Genomic DNA, 13,905 nt, shown 5'->3' with positions numbered 1-13,905 from the left:
GGCCTCGGGGCCGCCACCTGCTTTCCAGCATCTCTGGCAGGGACGGTGGCTCTCGCGCTCTCCTCTCACCCGCATGGGCCATGAGGACCCGGCTGTATAAACTGTTCACTAAGTTATATCAAGACAAAGAATGGAAACCCGTTGTTGAAAAATACTTTACCCATCAAATGTTATATCAATCAACTTGAAACTGTTTTTACTAGCTTTCAGCTCTGACACACAAGCATCTTCTCCTTCTGATTTCTCTCTTTGCCATGTTCTTAGTTACAAGGATTTTAGAAAGATGACAGTTGACCACAAAATTTATAGACTCTTGTTTTTACTTAAGATCATTGATTTTGATAGATTTAAGGAATACAATGTTTTATTTGTTTGTGTGACCATACCTACCTAGTTAAGTTCTGATCCACAGCATTTTCAGTTTTCCTGGTGCTTAGCTTGATTTAATTGAATTTGTAGAGAGATTTTTATTTATGAGAACTTAAAATTTTTCTGTACTTCTCCACAAATAATGTTAGTCTCTGTGCCCAAGTTGGAAGCTCCAGTGTGAGCTCCCGGGAGTTCTGAGTCCTGCAGGGCTTTGCCTGCCATCTTCCCAACAGCTGGCTGTGACAGTTGGAAGTCACTGTCAGTGCCTGTCCTTTGGGTCTCAATAGCCAATTTAAATAGGAAACATATCCTTATATGATTTTTAGTTGAAGGCATTTGCATTCAGGATCTTTTGCATAAGGAGTAAAGTGAGTATACTGTGACTAAGATCCAATTTTGCTAATGATGTTTTGGTAACGTTTTGGTAAGGGGTATAGGAAATATTTGAGTACAATTCCTGTATAAACTCAAAATACAACCATAATATCTGTAAATCTGAATTAGCTGAATTGTGATACCTAGTTCAGAAAGTTAAGGTATATAATAGTGTCATTCTCACAGATCACATTTACCTGTGAGTTCTGAAGTATAATAACTACATGTTCTAACAAAACCACTCATGACAAAAGTGATCAAGAAACAGATTTTACAAATAGCAGGGTAGGCATTGGATTTCTACCACATGCATGATAGCTTGTACTGGTGATTGAATCTATTGTCGCTTAGAAGTATTTACTCTTAATTAGTTTACTAGATAATTTCTTTCCACTGGTTATTGTAGATTCTTTATCATTTGGGGAACTATGAGTCATCGTTTTTTAACTTCACTATCATATCTGTGAGCTAGTTTGATACTACTGGGATACTACTTTCCATCTCTGATGCTGAACAGAATGCCCAACCTTGCCTTTCTGTTGGTGAACATCGGTTGAATTTAAATTAAATAGTCTGGTTGAGGTCTTCATATTCATTACATTTAAGAAATAAAAATTTTTAATTTCACTTTACATGTTCCTTTATTAAGAAGTGTAGAATATTTCAGTGGATCATCAATACAACTAGTATTTTTAGAAATATTTTCTCAAAAAATTCTAGCCTAGCACCAGTGGCTCATACCTAGAATTTTAGTGACTTAGGAGGCTGAGATCTGAGTGTTACGGTTCTGAGTCAGTCTGGGAAGACACATCTATGAGATTTTTATTTCCAATTAACCAACAAAAAGCTGGAAGTGGAAGTATGGCTCAGGTAGTAGAATGTTAGCCGTGAGCAAAGAAAACCAAGCAAGAATGTGAGGTCCTGAGTTCAAGCCCAGATGTTGGCAAAAAAATATTAATAAAGTCAGGGATTTTTTTCTATTAAAAAGGTTTTTTTTTTTCTCTTAAAATTCATACTAATATACTCACCTCTTTACACATAGTTGTTATAGAAATGAGAAAAAATAAGCCAGATGCCAGTGGTCCGAGCCTTGAAATACTAACTACTTGAAAGACTAACATCCAAAACAGTTCACGAGACCACGTCTCAACCCATAGCTGGACATGGTGAAATATGCTTCATCTCAAATTGAGAGGTTGAAATTGGGAGGTTTCAGTTCTGGGACAGTCCGGGCACAGAAGTCCTCGAGACTATCCCTGACCTTACCCTTTGGGGCTTTTTAAGCCCGTTACACAAATAACACTGTCTCTGCATTGGGGAACTTTTCTGCCACTATTTTGTTGAATAGTTTCTCAATGACATTTTTATTCTTACTCATCTGTGCTTATAATTTTCAAGTTTCCTCTTTTGACAGTCTGAGAAGTCTTGTAAGTCTCCTTGGTATGTAGTTGTGTGTGTGTGTGTGTGTGTGTGTGTGTGTGTGTGTGTGTGTGTGTGTGTGTGTGTGTGTGTGTGTGTGTGTGTGTGTGTGTGTGTGTGTGTGTGTGTGTGTGTGTGTGTGTGGTTTTTTTCAGGTCCTGGGGCTTGAACTCAGGGCCTGGGATCTGTCCCTGAGCCTCTCTGTGCTCAAAGCTAGCGCTCTACCACTTCAGCCACAGCACCACTTCCAGCCTTTTTATCTAGTACTGAGGAATCGAACTCAGGGCTTCATGCATGCTAGGCAAGCACTCCACCACTAAGCGACATTTCTAGCTCCATATGTATTTTTCAGTGTCTTTTGACTGACCTAATTCCTCTGCTTCCTCTTCACTCTCGGAACCTTCTTTTCAAGTTCCTTTTCTGTTGTATTATCTAGCCTTTCACTTGAGTTTTACATTTGGGCAATCAGACTCTTTATTTTCTAGGATTTCAATTTGGTTTCTATCTCTTTATTGATTCCCTCATGTCCTGTATTGCCTTTTTTTAGTTTATTTAATTTGTTTGAATTTTCTTTGTATCCATTTTTTTCAAACATCTGTTCCTTTATTTCATTACCAATCCTTCCTCCCTCCCCCCACCCCCCCATCACTGTTTTGTTGAACTCATGGTTCAGACTTTCTACCTCTTCACTCAAGTCCTTCACATTCCCGGTTTTTGAGGGAGACACCTTGCCTTATTCATTCATGAATATCATGATCTTTCACTGAGCTGGTTGCATTTAGGGTTAGCATTTGTTGAGGTTTTCATCTCTTGTCTCAGTTGACGATTTCTTGCTGCTTCCTTGGGGAATGATGGGGGTGGGGGGTGCTGTGAATCGACAAGGTAGGTTTTGATTGGCGAGTAGTTGATTCCAGTGCCAAGACACTGTGTATGAGGCTCTTCTCCACATATGACGAGGACTCTGGTTTCATAGCCCATTGCAGGTGGTAACCCACAGCCTTGGGTTTCTACTGAGTTCTAATGAAGATGAGTCACTGCTATGGCTGCACGATTTTTAGGTAGATAGGAAGCAAGATGTCCTTTCATGCTCTAGGTGACCTTCCTTAACCAGGACAGTGTGGGGAAAGGGAAAAGAGGTAGTTCCATTGTAATAATACTAGATGTTTGGCTACATAGGGTGAGGCAGTATGTGGGGGCTAAGCTATGAAGGACAGCTTAATTGGAAGGTGGAGTGAGGAAAGTAGAAAATAATTTAGTGAATATATGGGGCTACTAAAAGACAGGTGGTTAGATTCAGGAGTGTGATATAAGCTTGTATGGACAGGGGTTACAGGTCTGTGCTGGAATGTATTAAGTTGTACATAGAAAGGTTTCATCTGGACATTTCCCTGCACCACTTTATGCTTCCAATCAATGCAGATCTTAACCATAAGCATTCCTGTAGTGTAACCCTTAGAACCTGCCTGCCTCCTGTCTTTAGCATCTCTCCTTCTGATGATATATCCTGAACTAGAACAAGGCTGTGCCTTTGTCTCATTCAGCTGCCTGCCGTCAACATTCCTCTAATCTTAAGTATAGCTTAAGACCCAAGCTATGTAAGTGAAAATCATCTTAATCACATTGCTTAAAGTGAAGCGTGACCAAACATCCTGTTTCCTACCCTGTCCCGCAGTGCCTCTTGTCTTCCATAGTCATGGTATTTTGTAACTAGTGAACCGGGTGAATGTGCTAGCCTGCAGTAGAGTTGGACAGCCTGACTTAGAAAGGAGGCAGAGTGGGCAGACTGCAGGTGCATGTCCTCAGACTCTGTGGCCTTGCTAATCTGCCACCTCCACGGTGGAAGGCAGAGCGCAGTTCTGGTTTATGTAAGGAGGACGGACGCCGGGGACCCAGTACCCTGGACAGCTTTCCGCCTTGGGCCTTCCAGGTCCCGGGAGCCCTGGACAGCTTTCCGCCTTGGGCCTTCCAGGTCCCAGGAGCCCTGGACAGCTTTCCGCCTTGGGCCTTCCAGGTCCCGGGAGCCCTGGGGAGCCATTGGCGTGGAGGCAGCAGTGAACAAGACAGTTAATCCTGCCCTGCGGAGGCAGCAGGAATGGTCCACACTTGACTGTCCATCTGTGTGAATCAGGCATTGGAAGGCTTCTTGCCTGTTTTATGAGTCAAGGATGAAACTACATAAGCCTGGTGTGCAGGAGAAGTTCATGTCCCTAACGCACCTGTGCTGGGTCGTGAGGTTCGGTGTGGTGTTGCTGTGTGTGGAGTGCCTGGTGCGCAGAACCTCCATCGCTGCGAGCGCTGGAGAAAGAGCAAGCTTCCAAAATCATTCGCACAACTAGACGAGGCACATAAAATAAACACCTGACTTCTTTATAGCCTCTCGTGTAGGCCCTGTAACTATTCCTGTAGACATTCAGCAAAAGCACGAGTGAAGTAATCAGGCTTCACACAGCCAGATCTGTATGGGGCAAGGGAGGGTGTGAGGGGCCAAGCTGGGGAGACCGGGAGGTCATGGTGGAGGTGAAGCCAGTCCTGGAGCCTGTAGAGAAGGCCTCTGGGCCTTGAGTGTGTGAGTAGCTATGAGCCTCCCAGGGCTTTGCACATGTTTACAAGCAGACGGCAGGAGAGGGTCGAGGGATTTCTTTTTTTTTTTTTTGTCGGTCATGGGTCTTGAACTCTGGGCCTGGGCGCTGTCCCTCAGCTCTTCAGCTCAAGGCGAGCGCTCTACCACTTGAGCTACAGCGCCACTTCTGGTTTTCTGGTGATTTATTGGAGATAGGAGTCTCACGGTCTTTCCTGCCCGGGCTGGCTTTGAACCGCGATCCTCAGATCTCAGCCTCCTGAGTAGCTAGGATTACAGGCGTGAGCCACCAGCGCCCAGCTTCCAGGGATTTCTTATGAAGTGGTATTGGAAATCCAATGTGATGTATGTAGTAGAGAGTCCAATCAGGCTCATCTCATCTCTTAAGAATGCTGGCCAGGGCTGGGAAGGTGGCTCAGTGGTAGAGCACTTGCCTTGCATGCATGAGGCCCTGGGTTCGATTCCTCAGCACCACATAAACAAAAAGAAAAAAGCCAGAAGTGGCGCTGTGGCTCAAGTGGTAGAGCGCTAGCCTTGAACTGAAGAGCTGAGAGACAGCGCCCAGGCCCAGAGTTCAGACCCCACGACCGTATCCCCCCCCAAAAAAAAATAGAGATGAAGTTGGCGCAGTGTCCTGAAAGAGATGGACAAGCAAGCCCCCAGTCCATAGCTGGGCTGCACTTGGCGGGGGGAGCTGCCAGGCGTGAGCAGCGGGGCTGGTGGCTTTATTAGGAACGAAGCCAGTAAAGTGATCAAACTGTCCTGTGCGCCATCTCCCAGATCTCCACGTTGTAGAAAACTGAGATGGAATGCTCACCTGTTTACCTTCCAAGTTAGTCCCCTGGCTGAATGCAGTGCGAATGTGCGCTCAACTCGGGACCCTGACTTGGCTTTTCTCTGGCTGATTTACAAGGGAGCAGCTTCTCTCACTGAGGAGCTGGATGGAGCCTGTGGCTGGGGCTTCTGTTTCTGTCGCTGATGGGAACACTGGGTGCTGTTCTTTCTCCCCTCGATGCCAAACGGCTTTCTGAATGTGCGCCGCGTAATTGTCTTTCTCATTTGAAAGCACTGATGATCTTCCAATGTCATTAAGAAAGCTGATTTTTGTTGTTGTTGTCAAATAAAAACAGCAGCAAGTCTGTAGTACTGAAGTTTCGGTGTGCAGAGTGCTTCGTGTCCCACAGGTAGTATCGTGTTATGCTCAAAGCGTGGGCCTCTGAGGTTGGACTTCACACCCAGCGTCTGCCACCCAAAGGCTTTGAGTCTTCAGGAAGTTCCTCAGTGGCTAGATTTCAGCCTTGGCTCCTCAGAGGGGTGCCTGAGGACGCCATGAGACAGCGCCGGTCAGATTCTAGCACAGCACTGCCCGGTGCTGAGTACACATAAGTATGATTTTATTTAGCCATTTGTTTTGAGGGATTCCGTGTGCTGTAGACTTAACCACCATTTAAGTAAAGCTTTGTGAGCTCCCTTGCCCTCCCTTCTCCCAGGACCCTGCTCACAGCAGCTCTAGCAATCCAGCCTAGTCAGCCGGCCGGCCCTGACTTGACGGAAGATCAGAGGAGGAGCGCCACTGTGATGTGTGTTCACAGTGAGCACTGTTGGCCCGCCTGGAAAGCTGTGGAACAGTCAGGAGAGAATGAATGACAGGGAAGATGGGTATTGGACCTTGTGTAGTAAAGAAAAAGAACCCAGGGATAGGTGTGGTGGCTGATGTCTGTAATACCAACTTCTGGGGAGGCAGAGATTTGGAAGATCATAATCTGAGGCCACACCAGGCAAAAAATTAGCAAGACCCCACCTCAGCAAACACTAGATGTGGTGGTATGCCTCTGTAATCTCAGCTGGAAGACCATAGGTAGAAGCATTCTGGTCCAGGCCAGCCCGGAGTAAAAAGGCAAGGTCCTATCTGAAAAACCAACTTGAAGCAAAAAGAAGGGCTAGAGATAATCAGGACTTGTGTAGCAAGAGCAAGACCTTGAGTTCAATACTCAGTACATCCAGATAAAAAAATGAAGAAAAGAGATAAAGGCGTTGGTTCTTACTTTGGAAGATGAAATATAGCATGGCAAGTTGCAAGTTTTCCTAAACCATCACTGCGAGCTTCACTTCCCCAGCCTGGAAGCACTCTGCCCGCCTTAGGCCTGCAGACACATGGTTTACAGCTAAGTTATGCATGTGTGCATTTTTTTAGGAGGGGGAGCAGTCTGATTGTGGGCCTGAACTCTGGGCCTGGGCGCTGTCCCTCAGCTCTTCAGCTCAAGGCTAGCACTCTACCACTTGAGCCACAGCGCCACTTCTGGCTTTTTTTTTCTGCTTATGTGGTGCTGAGGAATTGAATCCAGGGCCTCATGCATGCAAGGCAAGCACTCTACCACTGAGCCACCTTCCCAGCCCTGCACGTGTGCATTGTATATACTCCTGCCTGAGGAGCAAGCCGTGGACCTGAGGGTAAAATGGGTGGGGCCTTGTTCTGACTCATTCCCCGAATTCAGCTATCTGTGGGGTCCAGTGGGTGGATTCAGTGGCTGTGGTCACTCCAGGCAGCAGGGTGTTTTATCTATGGAAAGTCCTGAATATTCCTCACAGTCCCCCCAGGAAGTTGTATTTACAATGACCGCTGTGCCTACTGAGCTGAAAAGCTTCATTACCTGTGCTCTGCATAAGTGAGCTTAGGCAGAGTGTACTTCAGTCCATGGAAGTGTGGACATAGATGTGTACAGTGGCAAGGGAGCCATGCTTAGGAATAAACACACCTCCTCCCTTACCTCCTCCCTTACTAGAAGAAGATCATTCAGCCATGCCAAGAGACACACTAATGCAATTGCATGGATTTGTTGTGGGACCACATTATTCCTTCCCCTTGTTTGTCAAGGGCCACATAGAATGGGCAGCTGGGCCATTCTGAATTTCAGGTGAGGGTTGATGTTTAGTCGCTCCATTAGAATGAATATCGCTCTACAGTACTTAAAATACGTTATTGGCCCAGGAGACTTAGTAGCTGAAGGAATGAGACATCATGTCTCACCAAGTTCTGTTTTGGTGTATCTGTCCTCGGCTCTGAGTTTTTGTTGTTGTTTTGTTTGTTTCTTTGCTTAAATCTAGTGCTCTACCCCCTTTGAGCCACAGCACCACTTCCAGCTGTTTTGGGTAGTTAATCGGAGATAAGGGTCTTACGGGGGGCTGGGAGTGTGGCTCAGTGGTAGAGTGCCTGCCTTGGATGCATGAAGCCCTAGATTTGATTCCTCAGTACCACATACACAGAAAAAGCCAGAAGTGGCACTGTGACTCTGTGGCTCAAGTGGTAGAGTGCTAGCCTTGAGCAAAAGAAGCTCAGGGACAGTGCGCAGGCCCTGAGTTCAAGCCCCAATACTGGCCAAAAAAAAGAATCTCATGGACTTTCTTGTCCAAGATGGCTTCAAATCATGATCCTCAGATTCAACCTCCTGAGTAGGCTTACAGACGTGAGCTACGGGCACCCAGCTTTCCAGATTTCACATTTAGGAAGTCCTTGAACTATTCCAGGTTGCTATGGTAGAAATTCTTGCACGCTGCTTAGAAGACTCTCTGCCCTTGAACACTGACCACACAAAGCTCGTCTGCTGCCAGCCAGCCGGGCTGCATTCACATCAGGTGGGGGAGGAGTCTGATGGGACGTTCACTGGGCACTGAGTGCCAGGACCGTCTGCAGAACTCCTTCTCTTCTTGCCCTCCCGTCTTTGCAAAACAGGTAGTAAGGCAGCCTGTGTGTGGGAGACACTCTCATGTAGTTCAAGCCTAAAGGCCTGGGCCAGAGCCAGAGTTTGATCTTTCCAGTCTCCCCCAACTCCCTTAAGAAGCCCCAAATCTGGTAGAGAAGAAAGCTGCTTTCCACCGGAAACTACTGAAAATCAACACCGCACAGCCCTGCCTCACCCCAGCAGAACCAGAGTGCAAATGAAAACATCATTAGCACAGATTTTCCGATTTTGTACATTGCAATTTGGTATTATTATTTGATGTTCATCATCAGTTTGGTCTTGGGTTTTGTTACTTACGTTAATTTATTTGTTCACCCACGTAGCCAAGGAGCTGTTGGGTGCCAGAGAAATTCAACAACCAGACAGGAAGAGCTGATTCCCACCCTCCCCCTCACCCCAGGTCCAGGAGGCAAAGTGGGGCCACCATGGTCTACAGTAGCGGGGTGCCCACAGGGATCCTCTGGAAGGATCCCTCATCCGGAAGGTTGAGCTCAGAAAATTCCAAGACTATAGAGTTGAAGCCTTATGGAAAGATGGCTGTGAAAGGCAGAAGGCAAGCCAAGAAACGGGAACTGTCTGGGCGGGTGGAGATCTCTGCCGTTTCTGTGGGCAAAAGACAAAGGAAAACTCCGTTAGAAGGGGGAATGAAATGAACATAACCTGGTAGTTGTTTAAATGTTTTAATAACTTTCTCCATCAGGTTGGAGAAAATTAAAGGCACATCACCTATTAAAGATTGCAAGTTGGAGGCCGGGCGCTGGTGGCTCACGCCTGTAATCCTAGCTACTCAGGAGGCTGAGATCTGAGGATCGCGGTTCAAAGCCAGCCCGGGCAGGAGAGACCGTGAGACTCCTATCTCCAATAAACCACCAGAAAACCGGAAGTGGCGCTGTAGCTCAAGTGGTAGAGCGCTCGCCTTGAGCTGAAGAGCTGAGGGACAGCGCCCAGGCCCAGAGTTCAAGCCCCACGACCCACAAAAAAAAAAAAAAAAAAAAAAAAAGATTGCAAGTTGGAGCTGGGAAGGTGGCTCAGTGGTAGAGCGCTTGCCTTGCATGCATGAGGCCCTGGGTTCGATTCCTCAGCACCACATACACAGAAAAAGCCGGAAGTGGCATTGTGGGCTCAAGTAGTAAACCACTAGCCTTGAGCTGAAGAGCTGAGGGACAGCGCCCAGACCCAAGTTCAGGCCCCATGAGCAACCAAAGAAAGAAAAGGAGAAAGAAAAAAAAAGATTGTGAGTTACACTTTTCTAGAAAGTCAAAGGAAACATTTTCAAGACTTACTGATAGTAGCCATCTATGAAAGGTTTATAATATAAAAGGGGAAAAAAAATCATGTTGGTACTTCACATAACTGAATCCCAGACAATGTTGGCTCTCCTTCTAAAAATCTTGAAAGAAACGTTTCTGGAACGTTAATTGGAAGACAGCTTGCTATCACCAACTTGTTCGTGTGCAGTAGAAATTCAAAACTGCTAACAGATGTACTGTACAGACTTGTTTGAACATGGACTTGTTTCAGCCAGCTGCCAAACCAGTGAACTCTGTAACTTCTGAAAATATGAAATGTACATAGAAATCTACATAACTGTTCAGCTGACAGCATGCCTCTTTGTACTATATGCCATAAACATCTGATCTCCAAGGGACTTGTGTAGGCTAGAACGTAACTGGCAAAACTGACTCTGTTATTCATCCTAAAACAATGTGGATAAAATTCAGTGTTTGAAAAGTAGAGTACGGGGATTTGAACTCAAGGCCTCACACTTGCTCGGCTTGAGCCGTGCCTCCACACCTTGAGTTCTACTTATCCTAAGTCTGTAACCGTGGATGGAACCCTTAGCAAGGCTAAGAATTTTCCATGCTCTTTTACGACTAAGTTTCTAGTGTGTGCGTATGACATTTACATAAAACACATCATCAGTATGTTATTAGCATATACTTAGGGAAAGATCCCCAGGTATTGTCACTAATGAGGTGATAAATGTACTGAAGCACGTGGGCCCAGTGCCCGGGCCCATGGTCCTATGCCCGTACACATTAATCATAATTGCTCCCAGAAGGTGCTAAACGGGGTGGGTGGGAAATAGTGTTTTGTTGGCTCCCATCCGGGACACGTTGGTTAAGCAAGCCCACGTCCCTTTGGGGTTTGTTCAAAATGGGATCCCAGCAGGGAGTGGTTTCCATTGATCCGTGGACCTGGGGCATGGTGGGGTGAGGAGCGTGTCCACGCGGGTCTGTGCCCCTCCCCGCCCACCTTGACAACGCCCTCTTAAAAATGAGCAGAATCATCCTCTCCTGGCTTTATTTCTTCGTTGTTTGGACTAGTTCTTTTATTAGGTATGTCTCTGGTAGCTATAATAGATTTCTAATAACAAGATTCCAAAATGGACTATTCCAGGAAAATAAAAAGATGGTAGGAAGAAAGAAAGAAAGACTCTCCTGTTTTTATAATAAGATTCCAATAATGAAGCATTTCAACTTTCCAAACCGTCTTTGTAATTAAAAAGTAATAATAAAACCAAAACTTTTGGTGAAGATGAGGCCTTACTGTTGCACTGTATAGGTAAAATTTGGTCTTGACCTACACATCTCCTGCTTGTTATTACAGTTCTATTTTTGAAATCATACACATAATGCATAGTGCAGAAAATGGCATAGGCTAGTGTAACTATGGACAGCATAAAACCAATTACAATTCTAAATCTGGACCTATCTTATTCCTAAAAATATAAAAGAAGAATTAATAAGCCCTGTGCATAGGAAACTGCTTGAAAGTGTAGCCAGGCCCCAGAAGAGCAAGTGGATCTCAGGAGTGTTCATGACACCTAGAGGTGGCAGCAGGAAGGTGGAGGAGCGAAACAAAATGGTAGATGAGTTCTGCATCTGAGTCTGTGGAGCTCCACTGCTCAGGTATGGAGAAGACGCTGTGTAATAGGGGCCCACGGGGATGAGGGTGAAGCCTAAAAGCGGGACAGTCCAGCGTGGCCGTGGGAGACGGAGGCAGGTAGGAGGGCCGTCAGCACAAACATATGGCTCTGGCTGGGCGGTGGCGGCTCACGCTTAGCTCTTTAGGAGGCTGAGATCTGAGGACCTGCGTGTGAAGCCATCCCAGCAAAAAATTCTGTGAGCCCCTTAACTCCATGCAACAGGCAAAATTCTGGAAATGGAGGTGCAGCACAAAGGGAGGTGTGCTAGCTAAGGGAAAGCTAAGCAGAGTGCCAGGCCCTGAGTTCAAGCCCCCAACACACACCATGAAAACGGTTCAAGCTGAGATGCATGACATTATTCTGTCCATACACATTCCAGATGGTTTTCGTCAGGGTCCCAGGTCCATACACTGAAACAGAGACAGATTTTGAATGCATCCGAAATAGAATGGTGCCTGGGGACGGTGTTTTTGAGTGGGGCTTGGCATGCCTGCCCTGGAGGCCACGTAGGTAGAATGAGGCCAGTCTTAAGATCTGTGCAGTGTGATGGAGGGCGCAGTCTGACCCTCCCTATCAGGGAGGGCACAGGGGTCTGGCTCCTCGCTACTGTTGCCATGGGAAAGGGAATTGTGGTCTTAGGGGAGTCGTCCTTCTGCCAGACAAGAGCCTGGGCACATCGATCTTTGGGGAGGCTAAAGACAGCCCAGGGATCCCGGTGGATGCCAGCTGATGGGGATGAGCCCCTTTGGACCCGAGATTATACGGCTCTGATTCTATCTTTTGTCCTTTCATGTTCGGTGGACCGCTGAGTCTTCACATGGAGTCTCAGAACGGTTGCTGTTGAAGCTATGATGTTTGAGATTGTCTCCAAATGGAGAAGTTTGGCTCACCTTGTGTGAGAAAAGGCATCGATTTCAGTCTGGCTCGTTTTGTGAGACTCATTATCCTCCTTTGTGGAGGAACGGGGAGGGAGCCCTCATTTACACATCTCCACTCCCACAGCCGGACTGCAAGAAGCGCTGGTGTGGCTTAGATTGAGCTGGGGTATGAACACATGACAATTTCTTCTCTTTTCCTTTTTCAGATGGGTTGGTTGGTAAGGATAGACGTTTTGTTCTGTTTTTAAATTTCCAAGTGGTCATTTGTCATAAATAGAAAGCCCCAGAGGGCTGCCATTCACCGAGCCGATGACTGATGGCAAGGGCTGGTTGTGCTCCGTGGTACCACCTCCATGACTAGGAGCAGATGTCATCCTGGTCCTTCTGAACAGGGGATTCCAGAGCCCTGGGAACATTGTTTCCACTCGTACCAGGGCAGGGGCAACACTTGGGCTGGTGCCGGGCAAGTGTGGGCTGCCCAGTGTGAGCACCTTCTTTCTGCACCCTTGATGGGTTACTGGGAGGGAAGAAGGGCCCTCCTAACATAGCTTGTGAGCTATGTTAGCTGTTGGCTTTCTAAAACCACACTGTGGAGCTTTCTGTCCATTTCTTTCTATTGACCCATCCATCTTTCCACCCATCCATACATCCATCCACCCACCCATTTAAACATCCATCCATCCATCCATCCATCCATCCATCCATCCATCCATCCATCCATCCATCCATAAGACTTAGTATCCCATCTCAACAAGGCCCCCAGTCCCTCTTGGGCCTCTCCACCCTGCTTCCTTTCCTTTTCTCTTCTTCCCTCTCTCCTGGTCCTTGTGGAAGCAGCTAACTGAGGACAGACAGTGTTTATTCACCTGTCTCCAGCTCTAGAACAGCCCAAGGCTCACAGCAACTGTCATAGAAAACTTGTAAAGGCCACAGTTCTCCAGTCAGGGGTCAGGAAGGACAGATGAGAATCCTGCAGTAAGTGTTCAGTTTTGCAGGATTCTGGGCAGAAAGCAGGGGATCAGTCCACATTAAACTTCAGGTAACACATAATTTTAGTGTAAGTCTATCCCATGAAATATTTACGATATATGTGTACATATGATTGGGGCTGGAATGTCGCTTAGTGGTAGAGTGCTTGCCTAGCGTACATGAAGCCCTGGGTTCAATTCCTCAGTACCACATACACAGAAAATGGTACTGTGGCTCAAGTGGTAGAGTGCTAGCCTTGAGCAAAAAGAAGCTCAGAGACAGTACCCAGGCCCTGAGTTCAAGCCCCAGATTGCCCCCTCACCCAAAAAAAAAAATAATGATGTAGTTTGTATTCCTGTTTGCTACTTTTGGTAATCTCCCCTGACACATGGTGATTGGCCTTACCTTAGGAATTTTAGTGTTCTCCCTGTTTGCCTAGCCCCTGGTATACAGTACCAGTGGTGAGAATATAGCACGTGGTATACAGTACCAGTGGTGAGAACGTAGCACGTGGTATACAGTACCAGTGGTGAGAACGTAGCACGTGGTATACAGTACCAGTGGTAAGAGAACATAGCACCTGGTATACAGTACCAGTGGTGAGAACGTAGCACCTGGTATACAGTACCAGTGGTGAGAACATAGCAC

The sequence above is a fragment of the Dipodomys merriami genome, unplaced genomic scaffold, assembly GCF_024711535.1.
Source record: "Dipodomys merriami isolate MVZ:Mamm:240054 unplaced genomic scaffold, mDipMer1.0.p SCAF_8, whole genome shotgun sequence".
Classification (NCBI taxonomy): domain Eukaryota; kingdom Metazoa; phylum Chordata; class Mammalia; order Rodentia; family Heteromyidae; genus Dipodomys; species Dipodomys merriami.
The sequence above is the reverse complement of the archived record's forward strand: the minus strand, read 5'-3'. Positions refer to the sequence as shown.